The 15061-nt window shown below is 53.2% G+C and overlaps 1 protein-coding gene and 1 long non-coding RNA gene across 2 annotated transcripts in view; one reads left to right on the forward strand and one right to left on the reverse strand.

Annotated features, from left to right (window-relative positions):
• FBXL13 (F-box and leucine rich repeat protein 13) overlaps positions 1-15061 on the reverse strand; it is a 229336-nt gene that overhangs the window by 82991 nt on the left and 131284 nt on the right. The window lies entirely within an intron of this gene.
• LOC142829095 (uncharacterized) lies at positions 400-14429 on the forward strand. The gene is made up of 3 exons (XR_012903346.1): positions 400-649; positions 10797-10923; positions 13840-14429. It is a non-coding gene; the product is annotated as an uncharacterized LOC142829095 (long non-coding RNA).

Raw genomic sequence — 15061 nt, forward strand, 5'->3', positions numbered from 1 at the left:
ATTTAGGGTGGATATATATAAAAAAGGATCCTTGTGGAATAGTCTAAGGTGGGTCAGTATGATGCATTGTATCTTCAAGTAGCACCCTATTATCCTCATATTCATCATTTGTATGTGGTTGTGATCTTTCAGACAAATCATGCCCTTTGAGGTACAACATGAAAGATCATGTTTTGTTGAAACTCATTGTTCTGTCAAAATATGTACATCATTATTGTGTATGAAATTATGAGTTTTTGCAACATTACTATTGAAATACACTATAATTCTGGGATATGCACACTGATAACTCTTCAGTGGCAATAAAGATGGTGACCCACAGCCTACTGCATTCTAAACAACCACTGACCAGTAGGGGAACTATAAACAAGAGATTTACAATTTAATAAGAGACAGCTGTACCAGCACTATAGAAGAGGAACTGCTCGAATCTGTGATTCACCAAAGATCACTAGAACATATCTGGGTTGATGTTTTTCCAGGCATATGAACTGAGGGTTTAAAAAAAGGGGGAGTGGCACCATGAGAGCACCTCTCTCCTCCCCCACCTACTCTGAAGGCAACAAGAACTGGGGAGACTGGTCCCAAGCTAAGAAGGAAATTCACCCTGTGTAATAAGAACCGTAACCTGCCTGCAACATCCAGTAAGGTGAGAAAAGCTTTTTGATTCAAGTCTTGCTTAGCCTGAAATATGAGGATTTAGACTGCTTGTTTACTTTTTATTTTCTTAGGTAACTATCTCTGACCTTTATGACTACCACTTAAATCACTTAAAAACTATCTTTCTGTAGTTAAACTTATATTTTAATGTGTTATCTTTACTAGTGAACTTGATTAAAGTGCTTAGGAAATCTACTCAGATTACAAAGACTGATGCATGTCCATTTTTCTTTGACAAAGAGGCAAACTAATTAATAAGCTTGTACTCTCCAAATACCTCTTAGTACATACACCCTTCCAACACCCCAAATACTCCCCCAGCATCACAAATATCGTCTCCCATTATACATACCCTTACAGCACCCACTAAAAGCCTCCTCAGTACCCACCAACTATATTCCCCATCCAGCTTCTCCTTCCCTTCCTCCCTGCATTGTCATATATTTGGAAATTTAAATATGGTAACTCTACTGGGGCCAGACAAAAAACAAGAATCAACAAAAAGTCCAGAGGAGTAAAGTTTCCCCCCAAAAATGTGCCCAGTGGGCAAGAGTGACATTCCCAGAATGCAGAGACCAACAAAAACATAATAGAGAAACATAAATTGGGCTGTCATCTGTGTTTCATTAGCTCTCTACATAGGATAATCTTTTTTGTGGCCTATATTGTTACAGACAGTCATAGGACTGAAACAGACTTCAGGAGGTCATCTAATCTAGTTCCCTGCACTCTTGGCAGAAGAAGTGAGACATATTTACTGACAGGTATTTTGAAATAAATTACCAAAATAACTGAAACTGTTATTTTGACAAATAAAATATGCAATTTTTTAGAATTTTAAAATATTGTGGGCAGAATTCATACACTACAAAACTATGAGCCAGATCTCCTGCATGCCTTTCACTATACTTACTCTCTCGCACATCCAATCCCTTCTCCCAGCCCTGAGACCCCTCCTGCACTCCAGGTTGCCAGCCAAGTGTCTGGTTTTTGACCGGAATGCCCAGTCACAAAAGCACCCTAGCACTCCCCTTGCCCCAAGTGCTGTCTCTTTAGCTCTCATTATCTGGGAACTGCAGCCAATAGGAGCTGCAGGGATGGTGCCTGTAAGTGGAGGCAGTGCACAGAGCCACCTGGCCATGCCTCCACCTAGGAGCTAACGGATATTGTTGCCAGTTTGCTGGACTCCACAGCAACTTTTGTGCCTGCTTCTCTGTTACCTTGTTCCTGCTGCCCTTGCCTTACTCCCAGATTTCCCTCTTTCCTGACCCTATTTTGATTCCCTTATAGCCTGCTAACTTCAGTTCCTGTTCTGTTTTGACCCTTGGCTTCAGCTTCTAATTACTGATTCCAGCTCTGAGCTTAGTTGTCAATTCCTGATGCCAGCTCTAACTAGTTGGTTAGACTGCCTTCAGCCAGAGCAGCTGACATCTCCACATTAAAAGAAAGATGGATTTCCACCAATTATTGCCCTCCTGCAAAGAACTTCCATCAGCATGGAAGATGTGTACAGTGTAGGAAGGGGCTGGTTTGTGTCTGCTCCAGACACTGGTAGGAAAGAGGAAAGAGGACATCAGCAAAAAATGAACCTGTTACAAAAGATGTCAGAAATTCAGCTGGGCAATGAAGGTTTGGAAAGGGACAGCAAAGGCTGATTGGGGAGACTGAAAAGTGTTATACCAAAAAGCAATCTCCATTAACAATGAAGAGAGGATACAGATGATGGCCATAAGGACTGGAAACAGATAAAATACTGATGAAAAAAACAAGGGGAGAGAGTTGTAGGTACCAAGGATGTGGGCAGCTATGTTATACTCAACCATCAAATCCAATTGCCTGGGTTTTTTTTTTTTATAAAGGAATAGTTGATTTACAGCAATTGCGAAGAGACTGTGATTCAGAACAGGGTATAGAGAAGTGGAAAAAGTGCTGAACTAAGAATCTGACACTAAAAAAGACACAAAAAGAGTTGCAGAAATTAGGAAGGAAATTCTCAAATGTAGTTGTGAAGATGGGTAGAAGCAGCATGGAGACAGCCCACAGGTTTCTGGAGTTCAATAAACTAAATTAAACTATAACTGAAAAGACTTTTAATCTCTTTCTTTGGAAAAATATGTTTTCTGAACAAGGGCAAGCTGATACCACAAATAGCAGCAGTTGAGCCAAAAACAATTATACTGAGCCAGCCAATAAGATTGTAATCCAGAACTTCTTTGTGGAGCGGGGATGGAACTCTGACAAAGTATGAACAACAGCATGAAGGCACAAAGCAGAGAAAGTTCAGCTGTGAAAAAGGCTTTGAGAGGAGATTCGAATAATTTAATTTGTCCACATTTAGGATCTGTTGAAATATTTTATATATGTACACCTTTTGACCTACTGTCATAAATAAATATATTAAATTATTTTGACAGTATCTACCAAATACATATTAAAAAGGTACTTTTATTGCAGAAGAACCAAAATCTGATGGTCATGTTTAGTGACAAACGACTATGTGTTGGTAACGTTGTATAAATAGTCACAAAACAAATGTATATTACATTTATTTTGAATTTAAACATCTTTAATTGACTCCCCCCCACCCATGTTTGAGATTTCTCAAGAGCTAGTAATTGGAACTCAATAATGTATTTCTTAGCTGCAGCTGCTACAATGAGAATTTCCTCATAGAATGATGAGGGTAGTAGACAGGGAACTCATAGAGGTCATAAAACTGGTACAGTCAACTCTTAAGCCAGCATGCTCACCCCCTCCTCAGTGTACAGCACAGCATGCTGTGGAAGGAAAAAATTATGTTGACCAATTCTCAGCTGGTGTATGATCTCTTAGGGTATGTCTACACTACAAAGTTAGTTCGAACTAACGTCCGTTAGTTCGAACTAACTTTCCTAGGCGCTACACTAGCGCTCCGCTAGTTCGAACTTAATTCGAACTAACGGACCGCTTAGTTCGAACTAGGTAAACCTCATTTTACGAGGATTAAGCCTAGTTCGAACTAGCTAGTTCGAATTAAGGGCTGTGTAGACCCTTAATTCGAACTAGTGGGAGGCTAAGGCTTCCCAGGTTTCCCTGGTGGCCACTTTGGCCAACACCAGGGAAACTCTATTGCCCCCCTCCCGGCCCCGGAGCCCTTAAAGGGCCACGGGCTGGCTACACAGTTTGTGCCAGTTGCAAGGCTGCCAGCAACCGTGCCAGCAGACCCTGCACCTACCACACCATGAGCCAGCCACCCGATGACACCCAGCCCTCCACTGCTCCCCAGGACCAGCCTGGCGGCTCCCAGGAGCCTGCCCGGGGGCGCAAAAGGCGGGCACCCGCTTGGTCAAGTGCGCAGATCGTGGACCTCATCGAGGTTTGGGGGGAAGCCTCCAATGTCCACGATCTCCGCACTAGCCACAGGAACGCGGCCGTCTACGGCCGCATGGCTGCCAGCCTGGCCGCCAGGGGCCACCAGCGCAGCCGGGAGCAGGTCCGGTGCAAAATTAAGGACCTGCGGCAGTCCTACTCCTGGGCCTGCCAGCCAGGGGCCGACCCGGAGGCGTGCCCCCACTTCCAGGCTCTGGACCACCTCCTGGGGGCTCATGCCGTCCCTACCGCCCGGGACGTGATAGACCCCAGGGCAGAGGGCCCACTCCTGGAGACGGAGGAGGAGGAGGAGGGCTCTGAGAGCCATGAGCCTGCCGCCAGCCTGCCCAGGACCCGGGACCCCCGAGGCACCCCACAGAGCCGCTCGCCTGTGTCGTCCGAGGCCGGGGAGGCGTCCACATTTGAGTAAAATCGTGTTCCCCTTATGTGTACGGGGGGCTGGGGTGAGAGGGAGCCCCAGGACCGTGCGCCTGGGCCTTGCCCACCAAGGAGCAGCAGCTGGGGATCCTGCAGGGGCCCTGGCCTTGCAGAGGGGAGCTGGGTTTCACACACCTGGGCCCCTGGGGTAATTGACCACAAAGATGCAGCACCTGGGCCTGCAGGGCGCACCACACCGCCTGCAGCAGCTGCCCGTGACCGGGCAAGCAGGAGAGCCAGGAACGAGGAGGAGTACCAAAGGCGGCACCTCCGGTTCATGGACCACCAGCTCCGCACCCAGGACCACTGGGTCCAGGAGGACCTGAGGCTGCGCCGGAGGAGTCTGGAGGCTCTGGAGGAGCAGGGCCGTGCCCCGCGAGGCCACCTCCAGAGCCTGCTCGACCGCTTCCCATTTCCTCCTCCCCCTGCTCCCCCTTCTCCTCCTGCTCCCCCTGCTCCTCCTGCTCCCCCTCCTGCTCCCGCTCCTGCTTCCTCCACACCCCCTGTCCCTCCTGCCCCCACCTCTCCACAACCATTTCCCACCGACGCCCCCGGACCCGAAGTGTGGCGAGACGGGAGAGGCAGCCGGACTCCCACCACTGAGCTTTCCTTTCCCTTCCTCCCTTCCCTCCCCTTCCAGCTCCCTCGTCCCAGGTTTCCCCCTCCCTCTCCCACCTTCTCCCTCCCTCCCCCCACCCCATTTATGTTAAATAAACATACGGTTTTGTTTGAAAAACAGGTGTCTTTATTTTACAGTAGGTAGGGAGGGGAAAGGGGAAAGGGGGTAGGGTGGAAGAAGGCCCCAGTCCTCCTCCTCCACCAGGAAGCTCTCCCGCTGGGCTTCCCGGATGGCGGCGGTGCGGGGCTGACTGTAGTGTCCAGCCATGCGGTCAACCTCAGCCATCCAGGCTGGCAGGAAAGCCTCTCCCTTCCGCTCACACAAATTGTGGAGCACACAACATGCTGCCACCACGGGAGGGATGTTGTGCTCGGCCAGGTCCAGACGGGTGAGGAGGCATCGAAAGCGGGCTTTCAGTCGCCCGAAGGCCCCCTCCACCACGATGCGGGCCCTGGTCAGCCTGGTATTGAAGGCCTGGCGGGAGGGATTGAGGTGCCCCGTGTAGGGCTTCATCACCCACGGCTGCAGTGGGTAGGCGGCATCCCCCACCAGGCACACGGGCATGTCCACGTCCCCGACCCTGATGTGGCGGTCGGGGAAGACGGTCCCGGCCTGCAGCCGCTGGCACACGGAGGAGTTGCGGTACACCCAGGCGTCGCGTGCTTTGCCGGACCAGCCCACATTAATGTCCGGGAACTGTCCCCGGTGGTCACACACGGCCTGCAGAATCATGGAGAACTACCCCTTGCGGTTGACGTACCGGGACGCCTGGTGTTCCGGGGCACGGATGGGGATGTGCATCCCGTCGATGGCCCCCCCCGCAGTTGAGGAAGCCGAGGGCGCCGAAGCCCCGGATGACGGCGTCCGGGTCGGCGAGGCGGACCACCCTGCGGAGCAGCACCCGGTTGATGGCCTTGACCACCTGCGGAGAGAGACACAGCAAAGCGCCAATCAGTGGGGCGCCCGGGTGGCTGGGAGCGTTCGTGCCCTGGCAGTGCCCCGCGCCCCATTCCCGGTAGCAACCCCCCTGGCGGCGTGTAGTACGGCCGGGACAGACCGACCCCTCCGGTGCGCGGCGCTTTCGCCTCCTCCCACCCCCCCTTTGTCCCTGGGGCAGCCCATCCCCTCCTTGCAGCCCCCCTCCCCCCGGCTCGGTGGCCGACGAGTGCCATACCTGCCTGAGCACCGCTCCGACGGTGGATCTCCCCACGCTGAACTGGTTCCCAACGGATCGGTAGCTGTCTGGCGTGGAGAGCTTCCAGAGGGCGATGGCCACACGCTTCTGGAGGGGGATGGCAGGTCTCATGTGAGTGTCCCTTCTGCGCAGAGCAGGGGCAAGCCACTCGCAGAGCTCCAGGAAGGTGTCCCTCCTCATCCTGAAGTTCTGGGTCCACTGTCGGTCCTCCCAGCGCTCCAGGACGATGCGGTCCCACCAGTCGCTGCTGGTGTCCAGACGCCAGACGCGGCGTGGCACGCCGGTGCCGGGGCGCCGCCGCGGCTCCTCCACGGCCCCCAGGGCGGCCAGGCGGAGAGGCAGGGGGCTGACGTTCACCAGGTGGTGCCAGGCAGCCTCGAGCCATTGGTGGCAGGCTTGCAGCAGCAAGTCCAGAAAGTGCACCAGAAGGTGCAGGGCGAGCTGTGGCTCCATGTTGCCGGAGGATCTTATTCCTACTTCAAAGGGCTTTTTTTCCGGAGGATCGGGGCCAGTGTAGACGCTCTTTTCCGGCTTTTCTAAAAGCCGGAAAAAAGCGGCGGACATTTTTATTTAAATGCCGCGGGGGATATTTAAATCCCCCGCGGATTTCCCTATTACGACTTGTGAAATTAACATGCCCCTTCCGGAAAAGGGGCCAATGTAGACGAGCCCCGCTAGTTCGAACTTAATTCGAACTAGCGGAGCGCTTAGTTCGAACAAGGTAAACCTCATTCCACGAGGACTAAGCCTAGTTCGAACTTACTATTTCAAATTAAGGGCTGTGTAGCCCCTTAATTCGAACTAGTGGGAGGCTAGCCCTCCCCAGCTTTCCCTGTTGGCCACTCTGGCCAACACCAGGGAAACTCTATTGCCCCCCTCCCGGCCCCGGAACCCTTAAAGGGGCACGGGCTGGCTACGGTGCCTGTGCCAGGTGCAAGCCTGCCAGCGCCCAGCCAGCAGACCCTGCACTTGGTACGGCTCGAGCCAGCCACCCGATGCCCCCCAGCCCTCCCCCTCTTCTCGGGACCAGGCTGGCGGCTCCTGGGAGCTTGCCCAGGACCTCAAGAGGTGGGCAACCGCCTGGTCCAGTGCAGACATCGTGGACCTCGTCCACGACCTCCGCACTAGGCACAGGAAAGCGACCGTCTAGGGCAGGAGAGCTGCCAGCCTGGCCACCCAGGAGCAGGTTTGCATGAAAATCAAGGTGGTCCACTGAGACCCCCGACCCTGAGCCCTGAGCTTAGAATGGCCGTACTGGGTCAGACCAAAGGTCCACCTAGCTCAGTAGCCTGTCTGTCGACAGCGGCCAACCCTAGGGACCCTGGAGGGGATGGACCAAAGACAGTGACCAAGCCATTTGTCTCGTGCCATCCCTCTCCAGCCTTCCACAAACTTTGGGCAGGGACACCACTCCTACCCCCTGGCTAATACCACTCCATTGACCCAATCTCCATGAATTGATCTCAGTTCTCTTTAAACTCTGTTCTAGTTCTAGCCATCACAGCCTCCTGCAGCAAGGAGTTCCATAGGTTGACTCTTTGTTTTGTGAAGAAGAAGAAAAGGTTACTCACCTTGTGCAGTAACTTCTGTTCTTCGAGATGTGTGTCCCCGTGGGTGCTCCACTACAGGTGTCGGGCTCGTCCCGGCGCCGCAAACCGGAAATTTCTTCGTAGCAGTAGCCCCCTCCGGAGGACTGCGCGTGCGCAGTGTGTCCCGCGGCATTCGCGCCTTTTCTGCGTCGCGCGGTCCGACCCGCCAGTTCCTCCTAGCCGGAACATCTGCAAGATACAAGAGAGATCTCCGAAGCAGGGAGGAGGGCGGGTCGTGGAGCACCCACGGGGACACACATCTCGAAGAACAGAAGTTACTGCACAAGGTGAGTAACCTTTTCTTCTTCTTCGAGTGATGTCCCCGTGGGTGCTCCACTACAGGTGAGTATGAAGCAGTCACCCTCGCACTGATTGTGCTTCGGATTTACTTGTGCACGGACGAAAGGACTGCTTGAGCGACTGCTGTGTCTGCCTCCTTGAGACGGTCAAGGGCATAGTGTCTAGCGAAGGTGGATGCGGACGACCATGTCGCTGCCCTGCATATGTCTCTAAGTGATACATTTTTCATAAAAGCCGTGGAGGCAGCCATACTTCTGGTTGAATGCGCGGTTAGCGGACAGGGCAGAGATTTCCCCCGAGAGTGTAGCAACGGGTGATGCAGTTAACTATATGTTTGGAAATATGTTGCGACGACAGCTGATGACCTTTAGAGCGATTAGCGAGTGATAATAGCAAACGCGGAGACTTCCGGAATGGACGTATTCTGTCAAGATAAATTGCCAATGCCCTTCTAATGTCCAGAGTGTGCCAGCGGGCTTCCTCCAGTGTAGCGTGTGGTTTGGGGTAGAAAGTAGGGAAGATTATAGGTTCATTGACATGAAAGGACGAGTTGACTTTTGGCAAGAAGGATGGATGACATCTCAGTGAGACTCCCTGCTGAGTGAACATCGTGTATGGAGGGTCCGCTGAAAGTGCTGCAAGCTCTGAAACTCGCTGAGCTGAGGCTATTGCCAGGAGAAAGGTAACCTTTATCGTGAGAATTTGTAACTCACAAGTCGCAAGTGGTTCAAATGGTGGGCGGGTAAGGGTGTCCAGTACAAGGCCAAGGTCCCATGGCTGCGGGATAGGCTTGTGTGGTGGACAAATATTAGTGGATGAGAGAAAACGGAAAAGCTCTCTATGGGAGCGTGAAAAGCCGAAATAGCTGCCAAGTGTACTTTTAGCGAAGCAGCGGCCAATCCTTGGGAGTGTAAATGCAGGACGTAGTCTAGAATACGCTGGATCTGCACATTTAGGGGGTTAATGGCTTGTGGCTGGCACCAGGCTGAGAAGCGACGCCACTTATAGATGTACGATCGTTGGGTGCTGTGGCATCTGCTTTGCACGAGTACATCCATGACCGCTTGGGAGCAGGTTAATTCTAGGCCCTGGAGCCAGTTAGGAGCCAAGTTGTCAGGTGCAAGCGGTCGACATCCGGGTGGAGAAGGTTGCCGTTTTGTTGTGAGATCAAGTTGTTGATCCGTGGAAGACATTGAGGTCTGGACACCGACATCTGCATGAGTTGCGTGAGCCAAGTCTGGCGCGGCCAGAAGGGAGCCACCAGGATTACTGTCGCCGAGTCTGATAGTATTTTCTGTATTACCCGCGGTATCAGCGGGATTGGGGGAAAAGCATAGAGGAGATGGCACGCCCCCCAATTGAGAAGGAAGGCATCCCCCAAGGATTGGGTGTCTATCCCCGCTCTCGAACAGTAAGAGCGGCACTTCCTGTTGTCGCGAGTGGCAAAGAGGTCGATCTCTGGGTAACCCCATGCCCGAAACAGATCGAGGGCTACAGAGTGAAGGAGCTCCCATTCGTGTTGGGAGTGGAATGATCTGCTGAGCGTGTCCGCAATTATATTGGTTTTGCCGGGGAGATAGGAAGCTATGAGCGCGATCCTGTGGCGGATCGCCCAGTTCCACAGGTGCACTGCTTCCGCACACAAAGTCCTGGACCGGGCCCCGCCTTGCCGGTTGATGTAGTAAACCGTGCATATGTTGTCTGTAAGGACTTGTATGGTGGTCCCCTGTATCTGGTGGACAAAGCGGCGGCATGCGTTGAAGACTGCCCTGAGCTCCAGGAAGTTTATATGGAGTAGGGATTCCTGATGGGACCACAGTCCCTGAATCCGGTAGTGCAACATATGCGCCCCCCAGCCTATTAGGGACGCGTCCGTGGTCAGTTGAATGGATGGGGGCTGGACCCGGAATGGAACGCCTGCTAGAGTATTGGCAGGTAGAGTCCACCAAACGAGCGATTTCCTGACTCGGGCAGGGACGGTTATGAAAGTGTTGATATTGGTAATGCCCGGTTTGTAGGCTATGAGGAGCCAATGTTGCAGACATCGCATGCGGAGGCGAGCATGGGCTATGACGTATGTGGTAGAGGCCATGTGGCCCAATAGTTTCAGGCAGGTAAGGTAAGGGACCTTCGGGGCCGTGAGCAAGACGTTCGATAGGTCTCGAATGGTGTCGGCTCTGTCCGTAGGCAGATACGCCATAGCAGTGGTAGAGTCTAGTCTGGCCCCAATGAACACGATGGACTGGGCCGGAGTTAGAGTAGATTTTGGCAGATTGATAATTAGGCCAAGGGTCTCGAAGATGCCTTTTGTAGTGGCAACTGCCATCTCGGCTTGTTCTCTCGAAGGTGCCGAGAGGAGGTAGTCGTCGAGATAAGGGAAGATGGTGATCCCCGCTCGACAGAGGTATGCCGCTTTGACTGCCATGGTCTTTGAAAATACTCTCGGAGCTGCGGATAGGCCGAAGGGAAGTACCGCATATTGGTAGTGGTCGTCTCCGACGGTGAATCGCAGAAACCTCCTGTGAGCTGGATGGATAGGAATGTGGAAGTATGCGTCCTGCAAGTCGAGAGACACGAACCAATCCCCCTTTTGTAGTGTTGGGATGATGGAACCCAGAGTAACCATCTTGAATCTGTATCTTCGCAGGTAGCGGTTGAGACCGCGAAGGTCTAGTATCGGCCTCCATCCCCCCGACTTTTTCTCTGTGAGGAAGTATCGGGAATAGAACCCCCTGCGATGGAATTCGGGAGGAACTATTTCCACCGCACCTATGGTAAGTAGGTGTACTACTTCCTGTCGTAACAGATTTTCGTGGGAGGGGTCCCTGAAAAGGGGTGGGGAGGGAGGGTTGGTGGGAGGTAAGGTGGAGAACGGAATGGTGAGTCCTGAGGTTACAATCTCCCTGACCCAGCGGTCTGTGGTGATGGCAAACCAACGAAGGGAGTATGGATACAGACGGCGGTTGAAGAGTTTGGTTACTCTCGCGTTGGGTTCTAGTTGAGGGATGGCTCGCAGACTCTCGATCAGTCCGTCAAACTTGCTGCGTAGATTGTTGCTGGTTGTTGGCCTTGTTAGATTGCTGGCGGCGACGTTGGGGGCGCTGCCTCTGTCTATGTTGGTCGTATGGTCTAAATCGTTGGTTGGTATAGTAGGAAGCCGAAGAAGGAGGCGGCCTCTGCCTGTTATATGGCCAGGCTCTCCTGCGCCTGAAGGGCGGGGTGTACATCCCTAGCGTTCTTAACGTATTTCTAGAGTCTTTTCCTGAGTGAAACACTTGGTCTGTGTTTTGGGCGAACAGGGATGCTCGGTCAAATGGGAGGTCCTCCACCTTAGGGTGTAGATCCTTTGGCACTGAAGCCAGGTGGAGCCAAGAGTCTCGTCGCATGACGATGGACGTCGCGGTAGTGCAGGAGGCTGAGTCCGCGATATCGAGAGATCTCTGGAGCGCATTACGGGCCACTGTGTAACCCTCTTGCACTATGGCCTTCAGTACCTCTCTTTTGGAATGTGGGAGATGCTGTATGAGCGGCACTAACTTCGAATAGTTGTCGAAGTCGTGGTTGGCAAGATGGGTGGAGTAGTTTGCCATCCTCAATGTGGCCGTTGCAGATGAATAGACCTTTCTGCCTAGCAAATCCAAGCGTTTGGCCTCTTTGTCCGCGATGGAATTCCTCGCCTGCGCGGATCTCGCCTTTGGCTGTGCTGCGTCAACCACAATAGAGTTTGGAACAGGATGGGTAAAGAGAAACTCTGCATCCTTGGCGTCGATAAAATATTTTCTGTCCGTGCGTTTGTTGGTAGGAGGCATAGACGCCGGAGTTTGCCAGATGTCATTGGCTACCTCCAATATCGCGGCATCGAAAGGAAGAGCCAGCTTGGATTTATTAGAATGTTGTAAATTTCTGAGCAGCGCATGGTGTTTTGGAGGCGCCCCTGAGGTGCGTAGGTTCTGTGAATCCGCTACCCGTGTAAAAAGCTCATGGAACTGTTTGTAATCATCTGCTAGAGGGGGTTCGTCATTAAACACCGCATCGTCAGGAGAAGAGGAAGCGACATCTGTCGGGGAGGCCACTGACTGGTGTTCCGCCACTGGTGACTGAGTGGTATCGTCCTGTGGGACCGAAGTCGTGGACGCATCTCCCGTAGGCGCTGGTGGGCGTTGAGCCGGTGGAATAGAGCCTTGGGTCGTTGGCGAATATATTTGCTGTCGGCTCGGAGACAAGGGTGAGCGCCTCGATATTGATCGTGAACGCTCAGAATGCGGTGAGCGGTGACGAGACGCACGATCAGAGTATTGTGGAGAATAGGACAGAGTGCTCCTATGACGATAATAGCGGGAGTGGGTAGGTGATCGAGGGGAACGAGAGCGGTACGAGTAACTGTACGGCGATCTGGAGTAGTATGAGCGGTGATAGTGAGGCGGTGTGATGGACCTTCTCGGGGATCTATAGTAACGGCGTGCAGGAGAGTACTCGTGATAGTGGCTCCGCCGTCTTTGAGGTGAAATCGAAGGTCCAGGCGAGAAGGCTGCCCTGTCCGAACCTGGAGAAGGGGTACGAGGGTGGTGTGTTTTCCTCTGTGCCTTCGTCGGTACCGCTCTAGAAGTATGGGGGACCGGGCTATCTGGGATCGAGATAAGTGAGGCCCCATCAGAGATTTCCCCTGGAAGGCGTGGTGATTGAGGCGCAGGAGGTGAGGAAGGCGGAAGCACTTCTTGTCTCGACACCTGAGGGTGTAAGGTCGTCGGATCCGGTGCTGAAACGGGAGACTGGGACGGCTCCTCCACTTCCAGCGATCGGTCGGTGCGGTGCGGTGCCGACGCGCCCTGAGGATGAGGAATGGCTGCGTCGCTAGGCTTTGGATGGGATCTGGATGCCGAGTGTTTCCTCGGTGCCGTGTCCGGTGCCTTAGGTTGTTGCGGCTTAGGCTTCGGTGCCTGTTTAGGTTTCGGTGCCGGGCCGGCCACCGGTGCTGTCTTAGTCGGGGCACGGTCATGCGCCGACGGTGCCGATTGCCTCGGTGCCGAGGACCGCACCGAATCCGGCTGCGGTGCCGCTCGGAGGCTCGGTGCCGCTGATGATGGTGCCGACTCCGGACGGGTTGGCGGGGCCGATGCCACGGAGAGTGCGGGGCTCGGCGCCGATGTGCTACGGGCTTTGGAAGGCTTTTCCATCGCCTGTGGGTGGCCCGACACGGCTCTCGAGTCTGCCACACTTAGGCTCCTGGACGAAGCGGAGGACTTTTATTTGGTCTTGTGCGTACCCTTGGTCTCTCGCTCCGTTGTCGGCGGCGGCTGGAGAGCCTTGTTGAAGAGGAGCATTTTAAGGCGCATCTCTCTGTCACGCCTCGTGCGCGCCGTTAGCTTGGCGCAATGGCCACACTTCTGAGGGATATGGCCCTCCCCTAGGCAGCGAATGCAGCGGGAGTGGCCATCCGACACGGGCATAGCCTCACCGCATGAGGCGCACTTCTTGAACCCGGGAGAACCGGGCATGGTTGGCTGTCCGGGTGTAACCCCCGGGATTAAAACAGGGGGTTGAAGTAACAGGGTTTTTTTTTTTTTTTTTTTAAACAATTAACCAATCTAACTAACTAACGATATAAAACTGACTAATACTACGTTGGGAAGGGGCTAACTGGGAAAACAACTGAACATATATCTAATTTTGACTAAACGATTTCTCCTCAGGAGAGGAGCGTGTTCCAGATCCGTCTGTGGCCGTGGACGGTTAGGAGGAACTGGCGGGTCGGACCGCGCGACGCAGAAAAGGCGCGAACGCCGCGGGACACACTGCGCACGCGCGGTCCTCCGGAGGGGGCTACTGCTACGAAGAAATTTCCGGTTTGCGGCGCTGGGATGAGCCCGACACCTGTAGTGGAGCACCCACGGGGACATCACTCGAAGAAGAACTTTCTGTTATTAGTTTGAAGCCTGCTATCCATTCCTTTCCTTTGGTGTCCTCTAGTCCTTCTATTATGGGAACTAATGAAGAACTTTTCTGTATGCACCCTCTCCACCCCACTCGTGCTTTTATAGACCTCTATCATATCCCCCCTCCATCTCCTATTTTCTAAGCTGAAAAGTCCCAGTCTCTTTAGCCTCTCTTCATATGGGACCTGTTCCAAACCCCTCATCATTGTAGTTGCCCTCCCCTGTCCCATCCTCTCTCTTTCCCTCTCCCACCTCCTTTTCCCAGTCTCCCTCAGTTTTGTTCAATAAAGAGAGATTCTATTTTTGAACACAATTGTCCTTTATTTTGTACATCAGGAAGGGGGGCTAGGGAGGGGTAAGTGGAAGGAGATGAGGGAGGAATGGGGTACGAGCCCCCGATGGGGAGGACTGGGCTGGCTCTGCGGGCTTCTGGGGGTGGAACCTCTCCTGCAGCCCCCCAATTGCCCCCTCCCCGCAGATGGCAGCCTGCAGCAAGTGCAGCCGGTCTGATGGCCGAGTGCTGTGATGTGCCCATTGTGGGTACTCCGGGCAATCCAAGCCAGGACTGCTTTGCAAGCGGGGCATCCCTGAGAACTGTCTGTCCAGGGTGGGGGTCGGGTCCCTTTAAGTACAGCCCTCAGCTAGCCTGAGACAGCAGCTCCACGCTCTAAGTCCTCATCTGATGCCCTGCCGGCACTGCTTCCAGCCATCTTTAACCCCGGTTCAGGGTCTACTCTGTGTGGACATGCTAGTTCGAATTAGCAAAACGCTAATTCGTACTAGTTTTTTAGTCTGGATGCGTTAGTTCGAATTAGCTTAGTTCGAATTAACTAATTCGAACTAAGTTAGTTCGAATTAGCGCTGTAGTGTAGACATACTCTAAGTGATTTGCAGCATGGGGGAGAAGAAATCTTTCACTTCATGGGCTCCTCATTTCCTGCTGTCTAAGCTCTAAATACAACTGTCAGCCGCACTGAAA

The sequence above is a fragment of the Pelodiscus sinensis genome, chromosome 1, assembly GCF_049634645.1.
Source record: "Pelodiscus sinensis isolate JC-2024 chromosome 1, ASM4963464v1, whole genome shotgun sequence".
In the NCBI taxonomy this organism is placed as follows: Eukaryota; Metazoa; Chordata; order Testudines; family Trionychidae; genus Pelodiscus; species Pelodiscus sinensis.